At 41.8% G+C, this 20,036-nt stretch overlaps 2 long non-coding RNA genes across 2 annotated transcripts in view; one reads left to right on the top strand and one right to left on the bottom strand.

The window, feature by feature from the left end:
* LOC120407940 overlaps window positions 1-20,036 on the bottom strand; it is a 79,802-nt gene that overhangs the window by 33,668 nt on the left and 26,098 nt on the right. The window lies entirely within an intron of this gene.
* Window positions 1,489-15,360, top strand: LOC120407939. The gene is made up of 3 exons (XR_005600343.1): window positions 1,489-1,542; window positions 14,130-14,244; window positions 15,240-15,360. It is a non-coding gene; the product is annotated as an uncharacterized LOC120407939 (long non-coding RNA).

Raw genomic sequence — 20,036 nt, 5'->3', positions numbered from 1 at the left:
ATATACTAAATGTTCACACACAGAGGGAAGATTTAATGACCTCTTCCCTCCCTTTTCTAAAATCTCAGGGAAAAGCTATGAAAACGAGAGGGCAAGGCAATGTGGGTACACTTTGATCCATAACTGTTGAAGAAAGTCCAGAGAACTCAAGATGACACCCACATCATTCTAAGTCTGCATCTGCTTTTTGGTCTACATTCTGTAAGAGACTGAGCTTTCATGGGAGGTTCTGAGTGCCCTTAACTCCTAATGATATCAATGGGGTTTGAGGGCACTCAACACCATGAAGGCTCAAATCCTTTATTTATTCTGATGCCTGTTCAGATGGATGTCATAACCCCAACTACCACAAGATGGCAGTATTTCAGACCATTACTCCTATATCTGAACAAGCACCCAATGCACAAAGATTATACTATTTTACACAATGTTTGAAACAATGACGTTTTGTCCCTCCCCACCCCTTTCAATTGCTTGTGTACCAACACTAAGAGGTTTGTTTTCTCAACTAACTTGCGCTGCCTCCACAGAAGCAGAGCACAAATACTTCAGGTCCCAGGTAAAGACATGTTACTGCTTTGTTGCTGTTTTAATTTCCCAGGTACAGATAGCACGTCCAAGAAAACAAGAGAGAGGATATTATCAATCACCAAATAACAGGAGTTTTAAAGGAGGTATAATCTGAACCTATACTTTTTGACAACATCCCCCTTCTTGAGAACCCCAGCGAAGTCCCTCTATGGGTTCATTGTAGAGATTCATTTTGGGGGAGTGGAACTAGGGGAGGGAGAGGGAGGAGCTACTGTACAGAGAATCTTTCCCTCCACAAATGCAGATATTTGAATGAGTCTCTATGCTTAAATTAATACATTTTCAATCCACATTAAATCTGCTTCTGAACCTGCACCTCTTTTAGAGAGGAAGATTTTGTATTTCTAAGATGACCATATTTTCAAATATGATGTCACTCTCTTAAGAGCCACAAAATAGTCATAGAACAGACAAGGGTGCATGTTTTTAAAAAACGGGAATACTGCCAGCTTCTGACTCAACAGAATCAGTCTGAATGGAGGATTTTTCCAATAATTTAGTGTTCTGAATGAACGTATCATGAAACACTAAGTATAGTTATGTTCACCTTGAGCAAAAGAACAGCTTTGATAGAGTCTACACTCATTCCGTGTTTCTCTTCACTCCAAACATGGTTCATTACACTGAATATATTCATTCCACTGCAGCAACAGCACTGTTTCCTCCTGGTTAATACAGAGCAAATTCTATTCAGTGTAGCAATACATTTCAAACAAACTGTGATGAGATGTATACCCCCTCCTGGCTCTAACAGGGTTAATGTGGCCTGGTCCCTGAGAGTCCAATAACCATTGCACCTGGAGGGTGATCCAGGCCTAATTAAAGATTAAGCACAGGTGGAGATGAACTAGATGGTGCTATAAAGGTAGGCAGTGTGGAGCAGAGAGTGCTCTAGGGAGAGATGGAAGAATTTAGTAGTCACTCTCTTAGTAGTGGGGAGCGAATGAACTGGTAGGTGTTAACACAGAGAGTTATGATGACTGAACATCCTAAAGCAGGCACTAGGGAGAAGCTCTGAGTAGTGTTGCTTATTACAGGAATCTGGGGAAATGTGGGGTTGGGTGTGGTCTGAAAAAAAGGCTGTAGTAGGAAGAAGTCTAGGGAGTTAGCAGCCAGGAGTCTGAGGGAGCAGACCATAGCTAATGGTTACTATATCCCTAGACTGGAGTGGAACCTGGTGCAATGAGAGGGCTGAAGTTCCACTACTAGCTGCTGAGGGGTGGTGTGAGGCTTCTCAGAAGGGGACTAGGATAACTGAAAGCCTGGAGCAAAGGAGTGTAAGGACCATAGAACCCAGAGTTAATGGCCAAAGACTGAATATAAGAATAGGGAGTTTTGGTTGCAATTCTTACCCTGGAAGAGGTAAACTAAAACATGACCTGGCTGGAGGGCTGACAGGCATGAAGAGGCAGTGCACCACAGGACAAGAGTAACTGTGAGCTGGGGGTGCTACAGTAAAAGAGCCTGCTGTGCCATACTCCGTTATAAGGGTGTGTGCTAGTCCAACCTTCCACAGAACCATTTGTAGTTACTACAAAAAAAGAAAGTTTTGAATAATGACATGGAAAAACAGATTTTTTTTCTGGGTGTTTTGAAGGAAATTCACAAGACACTAAGACATCTGAAAACAGGACTGTACTAGTCAAAAGGGGTATATACTGGATAATGGATTCTGCATGTGCCTGAAGTATGTAACACATTATCATAGAAGTGTAGGACTGGAAGGGACCTCAAGAGGTCATTAGTCCAGTCTCCTACACTCAAAGCAAGACTTAAGTAATGACTAGACCATTCCTGACAGGTGATTGTCTAACCAGTTCTTAAAAACCACCAGTGACTGAGATTCCACAACGTCCCTAGGCAATCTGTTCCTGTGCTTAACTCCCCAGACAGTTAGGAAGCTTTTCCTAATATCCAACCTAAACCTTCCTTGCTGCAATTTAAGCCCATTGCTTCTTGTCCTATCTTCAGAGGTTAGGGAGAATAATTTTACAAATGCATAAGTAATATAATCTCTATTCCTACTTGTTATTCCCCTATATGTATCCAGTGATAGCATTAGCCCTTTTGGCCACAGCATTACACTGGGGAGTTCATGTTCAGCTGTTTATCCACCATGACCAGCAGTCTTCTTGAGAATCTGTTTCCCAGGATAAAGTCTCCCGTCCTGTAACTATGGTCTACATTTTTTCCCCCAAGGTATATATACATTTACATTTAGCAGTATTAAAACCAAGTATTTTTTTGCTTGAATCCAGCTTACTGAATGAGCCAAATCACTCTGTGTCAGTGACTTGTCCTCTTCATTATTTACCACTACCCCAATCTTTGTCATCTGTGAACTTCATCAGTAGTGATTTTGTTTTATTCCAGCTCACTGATAAAAATGTTCGATAACAGAGCCAGAACCAAACCCTGCAGGACCCCAATAGAGCTGTTCTGTTTCAGTGACTATTCCCAATTTATAATTACAGTTTGAGACTTGTCAGTTAGCCAGCTAATTTTTAATCCATTTAAGGTGTGCCATGTTAATTTTGTATACTTTTAATCAAATTGTTGAGTGGAACCAAGTCAAATGCCTTCCCAAAGTTAAAATGTATTAATCAACACTATTGCCTTTATCAATCAAATTTGTAATCTCAACAAAAAGATCCTTTGGCAGGCTCTAGTTTCCATAAACACATGTTAATAGGTATCAATTACATTATTCTCCTTTAATTATTAGTCAAGTCATGTATCAGCTGTTCCATTAGTTTTGCTCAGGATCAATGTCAGGCTGACAGGCCTGACATTAGCTGGGTCATGTGCCCTTTTTACAATATAGGTGTAACATTAGCTTTCTTACCTGGGGTTAGGGCTTGCATCAGCAGAAGGCCCTAGGCTACAATTTGTGGTGACATTTGCAGAGGGCCTTGGGCAAAGATGAGGATTGAGGTTAGGGTTGGGACCACCCAGGGAAGCCTGAGGCTAGGGTTTGGTCCTAATCCTAACACCATCCCTCAAAAGCTACAGCCCTAAATGTAGCCTGTGGCCGATAGGTATTAGTTTCATGGGAGGTGTCATAACAGTGACAGTGTTCTCACTATTTGTGTTGACAGAGTAATAATCTTCAGAATGAGATCCAAATTGAACATCCTTTGTTAATGAGCATATTTCTATTGACTTCTATGAGCTCTGGATTGTGCCCGTATTATTCTATTTATCCATACTAACCTAACTTTGCTTTGTAAAATATTGTATGACTAGGCTAAAAACACACATTACCTCAGCCAAAATGCTGTACTTGCCTCAATTGGTGAGAGAACCTACCGGAATGCCTACTGATTCTCCTGCACCCTGGCTTATAAATTTCTTAGTGAGCATACGTTTGTTATTGGTGGTGTAGTTGGTTTTTTTAAAAGGATGATCCATTCTATTGTCTTGTTCCATCTGTAATATTTTCCAATTAAAATCCATTTTAATGGTCTGAAGGATGTAGAGATATTTAAAATGTGAAGGTATTTCCGCTCTTCTCAGCACTAAAATAATTATGCTGGGGAGGGAAGGCGTTTCTGGCAATAATTAAACATTTTCTTTTTATATTCCTTTCAAAAATATCAAAGCTGTCTGCAATAAATGAGCCTTCCACACCTGGCAGCTCTGATAACACAGTTCACCTTCCATAATGAATAGGAACAGCCTTCAACACCACTCTCACAGTACCACAAGATAGACGTCAACACTTTACATCAGTAAAGAGGTATACACACATCCCACCTCAGTTGCGACATGGTTAGGCCTGTCTGTGCAATTCTGCTACCGTAGTGAGTAAACATTCTACTTTGTATCCTTTGTTGAATGAACAAAAGCTGTTGAAGATTTAGCTGGTGGGCAAGGGGAAAGGGGTGAGAGGTTTCAAGGCACCACTTTCTTTAAGAGCTAGTCAAACCTTTTAACAGTAGGACAAAAAGCAGAGCAAAGTCATGACCTCTACACATACAGACACTTCCCTTTCCTCCCGCAGGCAGCAGAAATGGAGGTCCATGGAGAGAAGCATTATATCCTCTCAAGAGTTGTAGCAGTGAATGTGCGCTCCTTGTTCAGGAGAGCCCAGAAGTCTTGTGCTTTGAATTTTGGAGATCCTGCTGGCGTCGCTAGAGTCCGTCCTACACTCAGTGCAGGCCAGTGCCAATGATGCCCACCTGCGGCTTTGTCTTTCATACAAGTTTATTCACAGCACTCTCTTCAGGGCTGGTTTAAGAGCGAGTAGCCTATGTTAGGTGTGAGCATTGCTTTCCCAGCTTCAAAAACAAAACTCTTTTCCTGCTAGCAAATTGAAAATCCTTGGCTGTACTGTACATATAACATGCTGTTGTTAATGTAAGGGAAACCTGTAACACAAATCTTTGAATGAAATCCTGCTCAAAACACTATTGCAATGTACTGGTCATTGCTCATATGTGTATTTCTGACCTTGACTGGATAGAGCACCAGACCTGCTCTTGTATATGTAGGTATGTTGCTCTCTGGTGGCTGAATTCAGTGGAGTTAACCAAGGATGAACCTCACCCACTGTCATAAAGAAAGAATATAGCAGCTCCCTTCATTCATTTGCATTTATAATGCAAGTGAATAAAATACGGGGGTTATTTTTAGATTTAGGAAGATATTTGAAAGAGGATGTACAACTAGCTTCTGAAATGTCATAAGCTCTGCTGTTAGTTAATATGAGAGGATTCTTTAACCATTGCCCTGTGGAATTATGGTATAACATAGATGTGTAAGGAGATAAATGCTACTCTTTTACAGGTCAGATCTTCTAAGCTGTTTCTGGCCTGTGTAGTTGTGTTCAAGTTCCTGAAATTCAATCTAAAAGGAACAAAAATAACTGTATAAATTATTTCCCCATTAAAACCTATAACAAGAATATGATTGGCTCAACACACAAACATGCAGCTTTTGGAAAGTCTAAACACCTCTGCATTGTTAAGGGACAAATATTGTCCCCAAAGCAAAGACCAAGTAAAAGTGCATTTTGCAACATGGGTGCTTTGTCATGGATGGTAGGGGCCACCCCACCACCACCACCAGGCTGCAGCACGGCAGAGGAGACATTGTAGTTTGTCTTTTGTGGTTTCTGTGTCCCACTCATCACCACTCCCACATCTCTCTATCACCACCATGTGGTTCCATGAAATCATTGATCCCATTTGCCATGCCATTCCCCTCTGCTAGCTCATACCTCCCACCCTACTGCCAAAGCTTGGCCTGTGGCACCTGGTCCAGAGGCACCGTGTACAATGTCTCTGAACCCTGACCTTCCATGCAAAGAGGAGTCATGATGGTTCCGCTATACTCAGAACTTTCCATGGTCCTTGCATAGGCCAGAGGACTTGGCACTCAATAACTACTACATGTAAAGGGAACCAACAACTAACTCTGGATATCTTTTTGAGCTAACTGCAAATGACATGCCTTGATGATAACTACAAATAGCAATGTAGCCAAACTGGGTTTTATTTTGAAATCTAAAACAGATTGATCCCAATATTCTTCAGTGTTGATGACTACAAACACTTTGATGTATTGTGGAGCAAGGGCTATCTTTCAGCAGAATGTATCCTCTTCCTTTGCATTTTTTTTAATGTGATACAATCGTGAAATAAATATCACACCCACACTGCTGGGATAGCAAAAAAATGAGAATGTGCAGTTTGATTCCTGTGCTGTAACTGTAACTAAAAATATACCCTTTCACGTTACTCACTTTCATGTGATGCAAAAGTTTCAGGAATGCTGAATACCTTTTATGGTGCCAGTGAGTAGTGAATCATAATTGGCTTACAAAGCCGGAAAGTCTCCTCTGTCCAGCCAAGCTTAACCAGAAGAAACTTGAATGACTTTAAAAGTAAGTCATGAGTTCATTATGAATCAGTGCAATAAATGGAATCATACACTACTCTGGATTGGCAACGCTGTATGTGCTATTATTGTGGCCATTCTATGCATTAATTATCTTACTTCCCATGCCTTCTTTCTTCATCTCTTACTCCAGAGTGAATTTAACTAGTTTGCTACCCACTCCAGAGTACACATACTGCATCCCCAGAGACAGCCCTAGCAAAGCATTTCTATCCAGCCCTTAAATGAAGGCTAAAGGCATATAGCACTAGATTCACAAAGAAACTTAGACGTGGCAATACTCAGTGTCACCATGACAATATTTTAGGTGGCTAGAAAATCACTGGGATTCACAAAACCTAAGTTCAGCACCTGGGCTCCCTACCCATTGAATGAGGAGAGATGGGTTCACAAAAGACAGCACATTTGGCTGCTCCTCACCTAAACTGGCCAATTGCAGATGCCAAGCCAAGGGATATGTGCTAAGCCTCACTCCTCCCACGGAGATAGGTCTCCCTGTCTTGTGTGTATGGCATCTTCAGAACAAAATTCTAGAGATGCAGTTGTAGGTCCATAAGCCATTTCCAGGCCTCCTCTGTGATGCTGTGGATATCATCCAATTTACCTTTGAATCCATACTTGGGGCACTGAGTTATGATGTTTGATGGTTTGATTTTCCACTTGTGCATCAAGTAGCCACATCTTCCATGGTTTTTTTGGATGTGGTTCAATGTAGTCCAAGGTCTGTGTGGAAGGTTGAAACCGGGAGAGTGGCTTGTTGGATCAGAAAGAATGTACTTGTTTGGAACAATAGATGAGATCCAGACACTTGCCATTCCCTGGCCAGATCCAGAGACATGGGGTGATCATGTGTGGTCCATAGTGGGTTTTCTCAATTTCAGCCATTGTTGGGGTATGTTAACCATGCTATGGGGTATGTTACCTGCCAGATGGGAAGTTCTGGTTAGTCCTTGGCACACTTAAGTTCTCATACTGTGGCTATATCTTAATGGATAGCTGAAGGTTCGATATTTACTAATACAGAAAGACACTTTAGAGGTATTGATTTTAAAGTTTTTGTGATGATTTGCATGGTCTGATTCAGCTGCCTACCCACGAGTTGGGTATGGGAGCTTCTTGTCCACATCGGGGCACAGTACTCTGCAACTGAGTACAGTAGGGCCAAGGCGGATCGTCATAGCACCGGGGTAGTCGACCCCCACCTTCTTCCCACTAAATTCTTGAACAATGTTGATGTGAGTCTTCACTGTAGAGGCTTGAGGTGATCATGAAAGGTCAATGTGAGGTCAAGAATGACACCCAAGTATGTTGGCCTTAGGTCATCAAGCACAGTTTTACCACAAAACTCGACAGTGCTTTGTGCAATTCTATTGTCAAGGTAGAAAATAGACGCAACCAATTTGCTTCTCAGGCCCAGTTCACTCATTGCTAAGAATTTAATCCTCTCTTCCCTTACTTAATTTGGAGGCTGTACCATAATTCTGTCTTGCCTTAAAGTAGTTTCCATCTCTAACTGAGTGAGTGTCTAAGTCTGGGATGGAGGGAGGTGCCTCCCTCTGTGTGGGATTCTCAGCTGAAATCCATCTCTTGGGATTTGGTGCCTATGCTATTTTAGCAAGAAGCTTGGGGGGGGGGCGGGGGTTGATCCTCAAAATTTTAGCCTCGTAGTTAAGATACTCACCTGAAATGTGAAAGATCATGGTTCAGGTTCCCAGTCCAGATCACAGGGGAGAAGAGATTCAAACTAGGATTTGCCACTTCCAGGTGTGTGCCCTAAGCATGAAGCTACAGTCATTCTCATTCTCTCTCTCTGACCCAATGATTATTTTCATTATTTATGCACAGTAGAATACACTCAACAGGAGAGATTGAGGGAGCCCCATAGCCCAGATAGACCACCGTCCAGAGCTACCCTCCAGGTGGCAGATCACTGTTCAAATCCCTTCGACCTGTCAGATGGAGATGGGACTTGAACCAGGGGTCTCTCACAGCCAGGGGCGGCTCTAGGGCTGCAAGCCGTGGGGGGCGCTCTGCCGCTGCCGTGAAGGCAGCAAGCAGGCTGCCCTCGGTGGCGTGCCTGCGGACGGTCTGCTGGTCCCGCGACTTCGGCGGACCTCCCGCAGGCGTGCCTCATAGTTAAGATACTCACCATGGCTGCGGGAGGTCCTCCGAAGCCGCGGGACCAACGGACTGTCTGCAGGCACACCACCGAGGGCAGCCTGCTTGCTGCCTTCATGGCGGCGGTGGCAGATTGCCCCCCACGGCTTGGCATGCTGGGGCCTGGAGCTGCCCCTGCCCACAGATCAGGTGCATACTCTAACTACTTATGCTATAATTTGTGAGGGAAGCTGTCCTCTTCCCCGCAACCACCCACCGCAGCTCTTTTGTAGAAACTTGCCTATAGGGGCCTGATCTGGTAGGTGTCTGGATGACTGGTATATGGCTGTAGTGCACATGCACAGAGGCAGAAAAATAGGAGTCTAAAGAACTTTTACTGCAAAATTTAAGGCACTGAATGACCTTAGGCAACTATAGAGTTTGACAGTGGTTGAGCGGGGACTTTGTGAATCCCAGTGGGGTCTGAGTCTGGGATTTAAGTGCCTACAGTAACAGTTAGGTGCATAAATTCTCTTATGAATCTAGCCCACTGTGCATATCCTTACACTTCTGTAACCCAATAGGCCAGATTGTGCCTGGCCACTACATGTGGTTCCTATGGTCTCAATCTCCTCCACTCTAGCCAAAGAAGCTGGCTAGACATTGGTGGGAGCACACTCTCTAGCCTCCAAAAGTGTAGTGCCGTGGGCATAGTCCCAGGACTCTGCATGCTGAGAAGCTCTGGAAGTTTTTTCCACAATGTGAGCTGGTGCCTAACTGACACAATTTGGCCACAGAAATACATAAGCTTATTAAGCTGTGAATGATAAAACGCCACAGGGGTTTTTATTTGCATAAATATATATATTGCATATATAAACTGCTTCCAAACATGAGGAACAATGAGTCAACCAGATGGCTTGGAAATTTCTATGAGCAAGCCTGGGATCTGGAATAAGATTGGGATCTATACAAGAGTAATCCATGCTCCAAAGATGTAATATAATTGGGCTCACAAGGAAGCCAAGAGGAGTACCAGTCATAGCATCAAAACACCCTTTTGTCCCACTTAGCACATTCCAATGACAGCATCCTCAGCCAAAACTGTGCAGCTCATCATCCAGTTACAGACGGAAACTGCTTCATGGCAAGATAGAATAATGGAGCAGCCATTGAATTAAGTAAGGGAAGAGAGCATTAAATTCCTATGGATGAGTGAACTGGGCTTGATGAAATAAGAACCAAGCCAAAGTCTTCCCCACAAACTTGTGGGAAAAAAAGTTTTCATTGGAGTTTGGAAAACGTATGTTAGCTTTTTCTGTTCCTTGTTGTTTTTCCATTTTTCACACTGCTGCGCTTTTATATTTCAGCCACTTTTGGAAGCAGATATAACAGAACAGCATCAGTATTTGCAGCCCAGTCAAAAGTTAGAAGTCTTACATGGCAGCTTGTTCTCATGCGATCTAATTTTGCAGAACCTATGGAACAAATTCATTCCTGGCATAACTATACTGCAATTGATGGCATTGAGACCAGAGGTGAATTTGACTCAGTAGATTTGGAGAGCTTGAATATGCATGTGAAGTTTTGGGTGCTTATCCTACTGTTCAAAAAAAAAAAAAAAAAGAAAGTACCTGGTGAATGAAGTCTGGCGGTATTTTAAAATCAGGTTTATAGGTTAATTCCCTGGTTGTTTTAGTACTTTGCAAAGCCCCTTTTGAGTGTTCCAATGACCAGAAAAAAGTTACTGTTGAGTAATTTATTCATATCTGTACAGTGAAATCCTCTGACAAGAGATTTGATAAAGGAGCAAACAGAGGTGGTATTTGAGATATGTTAGACTTATGAGTTATAGTATATCAGCTGCCATGTATAATACATACACTTAGCATGCAATTCTGTTCCTTAACATCAACATTATGGACCTATATATAATGCATGTTTTACTAGCTACAATTCATTGACGCTTAGTCTTTAGTGTAGTTATGATTTTGCTTCTCTATTTAATACCTATATTTTTTCACAGGTCAAAGTAAGCAGGGTCTTTGTTCAAATTCTGGTGACTAGAAGGCAGTTCCCTTTTTGTTATGGTACATTATAGTCTGTAGTATATCAACAAGTTATTCCCCATTTACAAAAACAACTTTACAAGAAGACTATAGCCTATGTTATGAAACTCAAATGTGCAGCACTTCGGAATTTTTTAATTAAGTTCATCAGTCGATCTTAGTTCTCATTAATTTATACCAGAAGTAAGGCCAAGCCATGAAATTTAGATATAGATCTGGACTCCCTTAGACTTCAAAGACTTTGACGCCAATGTTCTGGTTCAGATCCATTATCTAAAGAGGGACTTGAACTGTGGAGTCTGGGGTCCAGAGCAGAACTTCCCCATTGTTAAGGAGCTTGAATGTAGTGTTCTGTTGTTGGCATTTTTGTTATTTAGCCTTAAGCTCAGGTTGTGGCTTTTCAGCTTCCTTCTGTTCTGTGGCTTTATTATTGTTGGAGCTGGAATGCCTATTATTAAAGTTGCCTGACACTTCCCATTCTAAAATACTGTTTTCAGTTGCTTAAACTTTGTGATACTTTAATCCTTTGGACTGATATTTTCAAGATCAGGTGTCTGCCTCAGGTTGAACTTTTCTGGAAAATTTCAGCTAAAATGATTCAGCCATTTCCAGGAGAGGGTAGAAGAAAATACATTGTTTGGCCCATGTTTTAAAAAAAAAAAAAAAGGTGGAGACCTTTTCTTTGACATTCTCTAGTGCTTCTATGCTTTGGAGGAGGGACTCAAAATTTGGCAAGGGGTGGCTTTTGTGCTAGGGATGTGCCTTTTGTTGTCCCTATGAGAATCTGCCCAAGTTTGGCCAAGTTCAAAGCCTTTGAAAAAGTGTAGCTCATATTTTTAATAGAACTTCTTTGATTTTTATAATTAAAATCTCCAAAGATTCTATCTTCACTGAGCTTGCTCAAGCCTCTCCCACTGGAGACTAGACAGCACATGCACCATTCAATAGGGCAACTGAGCATACTCCATGTTCTCACAGCTCCAACCAGTGATTGGACTGTACATGTGCCATCCCTACAGAACAACTGAGCATGCTCCAGCCGAGAGCTACTGGGACAAAGCCAGACTTTTTCCTTAATGGCTCCTTCCAGTTGCTCTGTGCCAGGCACTGGAACTGAGAACAGGGAGTCTGCATTTCCTGTGCTCTTAATGATCTCCTGCTGGCACTGAGATAGATGGAGGATTTGGGGGTTGGAGAGGGGAGGAAAAGAGGAAATTGAGACTGGCTTAGTAAGGAGACAGAGACAAGGAGCTACCAGGCAGGGAACGATTTAACTACACCTCTAGCTCGATATAGCGCTGTCCTCGGGAGCCAAAAAATCTTACCGCGTTATAAGTGAAACCGCGTTATATCGAACTTGCTTTGATCCACCGGAGCGCACAGCCCCGCCCCGCCCCCCCCGAAGCACTGCTTTACCGCATTATATCCGAAGTTATGTTATATCCGGTTGCATTATATCAGGGTAGAGGTGTACTTGGAAAATAAGACTGGGAGCTGGTGAACGAAATGGGGAAAAGATTAATAACCAGGCAGCTGGGGGAGAAAAAACATTGAGATCAGATCAGGAGCTGGGGAAAGGGAGGAGAATGTGAACTGGCTGGGCAAAGAAACTGGGACAAGGAGCCAGGGAGGGGGTTGGTGGAGACTGCAATTGGATGAGGAACCTGGAAAGGAAGATTAGGACTGAAAGCCAGTGGAAGAGAGAGACAGTTTGGATGAGGAGACCTGGGATGAGAAGCCTGAGGAGTGGAGACTGGAATGAGGTACACAAGGAAAAAGGGACTGGGATAAAAAGTCAAGGCTGGGGAAGAGGCAGGCAGGGACGGCTTTAGGCCTATTCCACCAATTCCCCCGAATCGGGCCCCGCGCCTAAGAGGGCCCCGCACCCAGTGAGAATCCCTTCCCTGGCTAGAGGCACCTTTTTAATTTTTTAATAATCTAGATGATGACACTTTGTTAGGTTACACTTTAACAATAACTTTCCAAGTATGGCCTATCATGAGGGCTGCAATATTAAATGAAAGCTTACATTTTGATCCATACTTGAACCTATGGCAGGGCTTCTTGCAGCTGCTTCAAGGGAAGGTGCTACTGGCCACTGTCAGATGGGATACAAGACTACATCGATCATTGTCTCAATCCGATACGTCAATTCCTATGTTCTTAATTCCACAGCAAGGGGAGGGTTGTTTTTTTCCTAAGAAGCTCCTTAGCCATGGAACCGAGGAATCCACTGGCCTAGAGTTAGGGTGACCAGAAGTCCTGATTTTATAGGGACAGTCCCGATTTTTGGGTCTTTTTCTTATATAGGCTCCTATTACCCCCCCCACGCCGTCCCGATTTTTCACATTTGCTATCTGGTCACCCTACCTAGAGTACTACTATCCCCGCTTCTGCAGAGAGGAAAGCTGTCAGGAAGGTATTACTGTGACTCACTGTCATTAGACAGTCAATGTAAGAAGTGGGATTACAAGCCAAGGTTTTCTAGCTCCTAGGGCTGTGCTCAGACCTCACTAAAATATGCTGACAACAGCCTTTTAAAACCTCCATAGCTTTATTTCAAAAGCAAGTTTATTCACAGAAGGTAAAGGTCCAAGTCCTCAATAAAGTGCAGCTAGATTGCTAGCTGAAAAACAGTTTAAAACAGTTGAGTTTACAAAGGGATGAGCCATAGGATCCCAAACTGTGTAGCTCTCCCTCCCCTCCCCCCGCCCCTGCACGCTTTAATAAAAAAGGGCATTTTGGCTTCATCCTGTACTCCTACTCCTTAGTGTCAGGCTCAGATTTTGGGGCACTACCATGCCTCACCATTATTTTTATTGTTATGGTCATGCCTAGATGCCCCAATCAAGATTAGGGCACCAGTGCATTAGATGCTATACAAGCAGTGAAAGACAGTTCACACACTCAAGCGCTTGCAATCTATATAGACAACATAATTGCTGTTCTTCCCATTTTACAGATGGGGAACTGAGGCACAGGGGGTTAAGTAATTTGCCAGAGGCCACGCAAAGAATCTGTGGCAGAGCCAGAAATTGAACCTAAGTTTTCTGGAGCCCCATTCAATACCTTAACCACAAGACCATTGTTGCACTCTTACTTTCCCATTATACTTTTTAGACTAGTTCGTCTTATTTCTTCCCTTCCTGTTGCATTTCAGGAGGAATGTCCTCAGGCATCTCTCCAGTTTCAGCCTGACATTTGTGTGGCACCCAGTGCAAATTGCCTTTGTATGGATTTTCTTCTAGTGATGTAGAAAAACTAGCACACTAGAAATGTTGCATGCGGTGGTGCCATTGGGAGAACAATGCTGAGTAAAATTCAGATCGGTGTGGTGCGTATGGACACTAAAAAAAGTGATGATGCTTGACTCTTCATCTCACAGCCCTTCCTCCTGAGGAGTGAATAATATGGGGTCTCCTTGGGAGCCAAAGCATGAGTGGCATGACAAAAAATATTTATTTTAAATAGGAAGGGGCAGGGGAGGAACGTGAGAGAAGCGGTGGCCTCATAGGGAGTGGGAATCCGGATGAAAGCCCCCTTGTTGTGAGAGGAGAGGAGAACTGAAGAAGCTGAACTTCCCCAGGTAAATCTCACCCTTCCTCTGAGAACCCGTTAGACCAGCAATGGATGAACACGATTAATAGTTATCCTGTTAGCAGCTGCTGCTCCCTTATCACCTAACCTCCCCCAGGACTCTCTGAATTTTTATACTGAAAGTGCTAGATCTCAGCCTCAGGCCTGCTCTACACTTTAAAAATGTTGCTGGCACAGCTATGTCAGTGAGCAGTGTGAAAAAAACCACAGCCTAACTGACATAGCTGTGCTGCAAACTCTTCGACTGTATAAAAGTGTGTACAGTAAAGTCATTTTGCCAATATAGCCTTGTTATAGGGGAACTGGTATAAATAATACTAGCAAAAGAACTCTTGTCAATATAAGCTGTGCCTCCACTAAGAAGATTTGCTAATATAGCTGCACTGGCAACCCCTTATAGGCCAGGCCTCAGTCTGTATACCATCACTGTCTGACGCAGCGTGTCCTAGGAGACTCATACACACTTGTTCATAGTCTTCAAGCTGTTTATATTAAAGTTCATCCACAGGTTCTTTTGTTCAGTGTATTTCCATTGCAAATACTGGTTGTGTCCTTTTATTACAGAGGTACGACCAGAGCCTAGTTTACATGAGCTGTGTCCCTGATTTCTGGGTTGGGCTGTAAGAACTGAATAAACCAGAAGAGCAGGCAGCAGCAACAGGGGCAGCTGCATAGCAGCAGTGGCTGGGTATCTGGAAAAAAAGACTAACATGTAAGGCACAGTACTGCAGTCCTTATTTATAGTGAGTAATATTTATTCATATGAGTGGTCCCCTGAAGTCAGAGGGACTCCTGGTGTGAGTTAGTATTACTCACTGGGAGTACTCTGCACCACTTGGCCTCTTCTATAGAAGTGTAGATTTTGATTGTTGTAAAATATTGCCAGCGCCTACTGTCTGCCATTCCCACCGTCTCCCTTCACAAACTAACCTAACAAAACAAAACTCTGTTTGAATATGTTCCTCTTTTGTTCTCTCCATCTAGCCTGTGGCAGTGAGCGAGGGAAATGATGCAATCAAGTACTTTCAGAAAGCACTTCTGATGCCATGTGTCACAAGTGACAGAAATACGATACTCTCTCTGCCAACACATGCTTCAGAATGTACAGGGCTATGGGCATGGAAAAATACAGTGGACCAGTATTTCAACTGCTATGATGACAGCAGTTATGCTTGAGCTCTAGGTGCATTTCATGACTGAGTTGCGCAAAGCTTTGCAGTTCTCTGTACTGTATGGGTGAAAGAGAGCCTACTGTCTGGTGAATTATCTCTTCCTGTCCCTAATACGAGTGTCTCTGACCCAAAATAGAGAACAACAGAGAACAGAATAACAAAAACTCCTTGGGCAAGCAGGAATTTTGTCATATCAAAGAGCTTGAGAGAATAATATGGTTGTCTTGATCACGTGATTGCTAATGGCTTGATTCTACCCAACCCACCTTACTCAGGTTCAGTAGTTTCTTATTCCTAGAGTATCTTCATTCATTTAATGGGGCTGTGCAAGTTAGACACTATGAAACATGAGTAAGGGTGATAATCTGGCCCCAAGAATTAGCTTCCCAATTAGCCTCCATAATTTAAACTGCCTCTCCCGTCTCTGGTCAATACTGGTAGCTCGTTTGGGTAAACAGGTAATGTTGCCATCCTCTGCCAGAAGCTTTAATGGGCGTATTTATCAGTGAGGTGACTACCTGAATATAGGGCTCTTTTCTGCTCCACCTGTTTTACTGTACCTGAAACTTCTTAAATATTCCCACAATGTTTAAAGAGAAGATTAAAGGCCCAGTCCTGCTGCCTTTACTGTCATTGGCAGACCCTTTTACTTTAAAGATATTACTTGTGTCAGGATTATTTCCTTAAATAGGAATTGCAGGATCTGTCAGGACCTAGGTTACTGAAACTTCAGATGTTTCAAGTTATTCATCACTCAGACTCCATGTGTCTATCCCTACTTGCTGAATATAAACTATGTGAGTATATTTCTCCTCATTCAGTGTCTCTAACTTGTATTTCAAGAAGAGTACACTTATGTAATCAGGAATAGCTTTGTCATAAAAAAACCAAAATAACCCAAAGCTATTCTGTTATATCATGAAACTTAATCCTTACCAAACACAGAGTGCCTTCCCAAAAGTCGTCAAACCTTTTTTTAAATCCCTACTCATACATAATTCAGCATGATGTAATGCCGGGTTAAATAGCAACTAAAATCTTTCTTTTAAGGAATCTTTGACCCCAATGCCATAGGAATCCATCTGGAACTGAAAACCAGATTAAGGCAACAGAAAGACTTCTGGGGACTTGCGTACCTGCTGGCACTATGTCAGGATATTCTTCCAGCCTCATTAGTACAGACAAGAACCAATGAAGATTTAATTTAAATTGGAACACTTGACTCAGTATGATTAAGCATTCAAAATGCACACTAATGGCCAAATCATGCAGTCTTTAGGGCCGGATCCAAAGCTCAATGAAGTCAGACAGTCTTTATATTGACTTCAGTTGGCTTTGGACCAGTCCCTTAGTCATCATTATACGGAGAAAACTCCCATTGACCTCAATAGGAGTATTGCCTCACTGGACTAAAGCAGGGCCTGATCTTATAAAGCCTCTTTGCATGGAACTCTACCTGACTTCAACAAGAATACTACAGAGGAGGATTTGTGGTATCAAGTCCTACATGTGTAAGGGTCCAATCTTGCAAACATTCCCACCTGGAGTAACATATTGAGTAGTAAGTGGGATTACCCACTAGGTCCTACCTGTCACCAGTAGAAAGTGCTTGCAAGTTCAGCCTCCAAGATTTTTTTTTAATTATTGGATTTCACTGGCGATAGAAACTTAGAATAACTGGAATTCTCATACTGCTATTAACATTTTGATAGTATGGTATGTTATTTATTATACAAATTAAAGTCTTTTGCAGAAAATTTTATTTCATTGCTATTGTGCTGTATTGGGGGTAGGGTGGGGTTCTTTTTGCCTTTCATTTGCTGTAATCCTCTTTCAATCCCCTCTTACTTAACAACCCTCTTCTGTGCAAAGTCTGCTGGGAGTGTGTGAATATCTGTGCTCCACTGCCAGTAATTGTCTTCCTCTTAGTCTAATGACTTGTACCCATATATCTTCTGCAAGATTAGCTTGAGCAATCATTTAAGAGCCAAAGTTGAAGATAACCCCCTTAATTTGTTGATAGTTCTCTTAAGGGATAAAGAGTTGTGAGTTTGCTAAATTATGTGCCTTGAAACATTTTAAATCACTTTGACAATGTGATCTGTGAAAATCCAGGTCTCACTTATATAAAGGGACTAGCAGCCTCATGATGTCTTTGTTTACAACTATGCTATCCTCTGTGACAAAGGCAATATCATGTTCCAGATCTGGGTAGGTTGCTAGGGCACCAAGGAAAACCATGGAGTAGAACAGCTTATTATAATAACTCCAGTACACTTAAAATAATTAGAGAAGGGATCATATGTTAGAGTGGTTGGTTCTGTGCATGGGGGCCTAGTGGTACCGCTTTGTATGGTAATACAGGGAAACTTCCTGCTCCCAGCCACTCACTCCTCAGACCCAGTATAGACAGAAGCCCAGAAATGATGATCATGCAGTGCTCAGCCCTGCAAGGTGTTGAGCATCCCACTTCAATAGGAGTTGAAAGGACTCCGCACTTTGCAGGATTGTTGTCTGAGACTTTGGGGTGGGGACAGTGCTATGTGTCATTCAACAACAATCCCTTTGCCAAACAAGGAGTGGCACTGACCGGCTCTGAAAAAAGTCTTGTTAGTTCTACCTGTAGCAAGAAAAATTGTGACTGCAAAGGGGCCTGATCCCAAGCCCATTGACGCTAATGGGAGTCTCTTCAGCTAGTTTACCGGGTTTGGGATTAAGCGTCAGGTGTGGATGGTTCAAAGCCAGGGGAGCAGAAGAGGGTGGACAAAATGGACCAATCCACTAGTCGCTGAAAATAGCATAGAGGAACCTCTCATGGGAAAAATATAACACAGATAATTTAAATGTAGTAAAAATGCATCCCTAGCCTGCATGTATTATTGTTCCTTATTTAAGGAATAAACTATTTTCTTGTGAGGCTTTTTTCTTTTACCAGATCAGATTGTCATACAGATTTGGAGAACATCCATTTTACAATAATGGGCCTAATTCTGTTATTACTTGCATCAGGGTAGTTGAGGAGTACCTCCATTGACTTCTGTGAAGTTATTCTGATCTCCCACAGGTTTTACCTCAGTGTAAGGCCCATTATAATTTGAAAAACTCCCCCACATTTCCTTAATCATGTTTATGTATATCTGAATGACACTTAAAGATTTTCAGTTTTAATAATCTAAATAACGAATTTACCTTTATTTATGTGGCTTGTTTACTTTCTGCATTTCACTCAGTTTGGACAATGAAAAGAGATGGTTTAACGTTTATCAATTTGCAGCAGTGTTTGAAAGGCAAACTAGTAAAGGAATGTTTATTTGTTTCTGTCTTTCCTAAACTGCTTAATTTGGAATTGACAAAAGTTTGTGAATATTTATATTGATCCTAGGTTTGTTTAAAAACTTACTTCTTTGGAATCTAATATGGAGGCAAATTTAAACTGTCAAGTTTTAAGATTTGATTTTTCTTGTATTATATGAGAACAGGTTGAATGTGATGCTGAAGCATGTCATGTGTGAAGACATCATAATGAAACTACTTTCTGTGGGCCAAATTCAAATCTCAAATACAAAGATATTATACCAGCAATGCTACACTTAAAGTTGTGTCTCACTCTTATTAAAGACTACTTGCTGAAATGGATAATTTCCAGAAAATATCCTCCGGCCTGACACTTACTATAGGGCAGATCAGTTCTCCAAAATTGTGGAGGATAATTAATATAGACTGGTCAGTAGCTTTAAATTTATTTTTATAGTCCCATACAATTAAAACTGACTTTTTTGTTCTTGCAGGCTACTGATCTTGGTAACTTGTTTAAATTTATAAATGTCTTCTCTGCATACCCAAAGACTTCTGCATGAGAGCTAAATACACATTTGTGGCAGACATGAGAGATGCTGCCATTAAAAACAATTTCCAAACCTAAAGGATTTCAAGGCTAAACAATTATTAGATACATACCATGGGGTCTACACTCAAATTAATGTACACAACTCTCATTAGTGTCCAGGAGATCTATGCATTGTTAGACACCAAACGGAGAATAAACCACTTAAAAACAAAATGGAATATTGTTTAAAGTCCTTTACATTTTATTGGATACATATTTGTATGGTAAAATATCCAAATACAGTTTTCCATTATGAATGATAATAGCTTTGAATTTTCAGGTCAATAGTATGTGCCAAGATAGTTTAGAATTTTAATTCTATCGTCCAAAGTGCTTGTAAATTTTATAAGCAGAGTCATCACTTTGTTATCCAAGTTATTAATGGAAATACTGAATAGTACTGGTCCCAGGACTGACCCCTGTGGGACCCCACTAGATCCACCCTCCCAGTTCGATAACTACTCTCTAAGTATGTTCTTTCAACCAATTGTGCACCCACCTTATATTAATTTAATCTAGATTGCATTTCCCTAGCTTGTTTGTTAGTGTGGTGGATCTGTGTCGAAAAGCCTTTCTAAATCAAGGTACATGTGTGCTGCTATACCTAGCAGCAAAGAGCAAAGTGGCATTGCCACTCTTGCTGGGCCCCAAATTTGACTGACCTTTTTCTTTTGTTCAAAGTTCATGTGACTGTCAACTTTTGAATGCTTCCATTTTTTCTTC

Source organism: Mauremys reevesii, linkage group 6 (assembly GCF_016161935.1).
Source record: "Mauremys reevesii isolate NIE-2019 linkage group 6, ASM1616193v1, whole genome shotgun sequence".
In the NCBI taxonomy this organism is placed as follows: Eukaryota; Metazoa; Chordata; order Testudines; family Geoemydidae; genus Mauremys; species Mauremys reevesii.
This window is presented reverse-complemented; position numbering and strand designations above follow the sequence as displayed.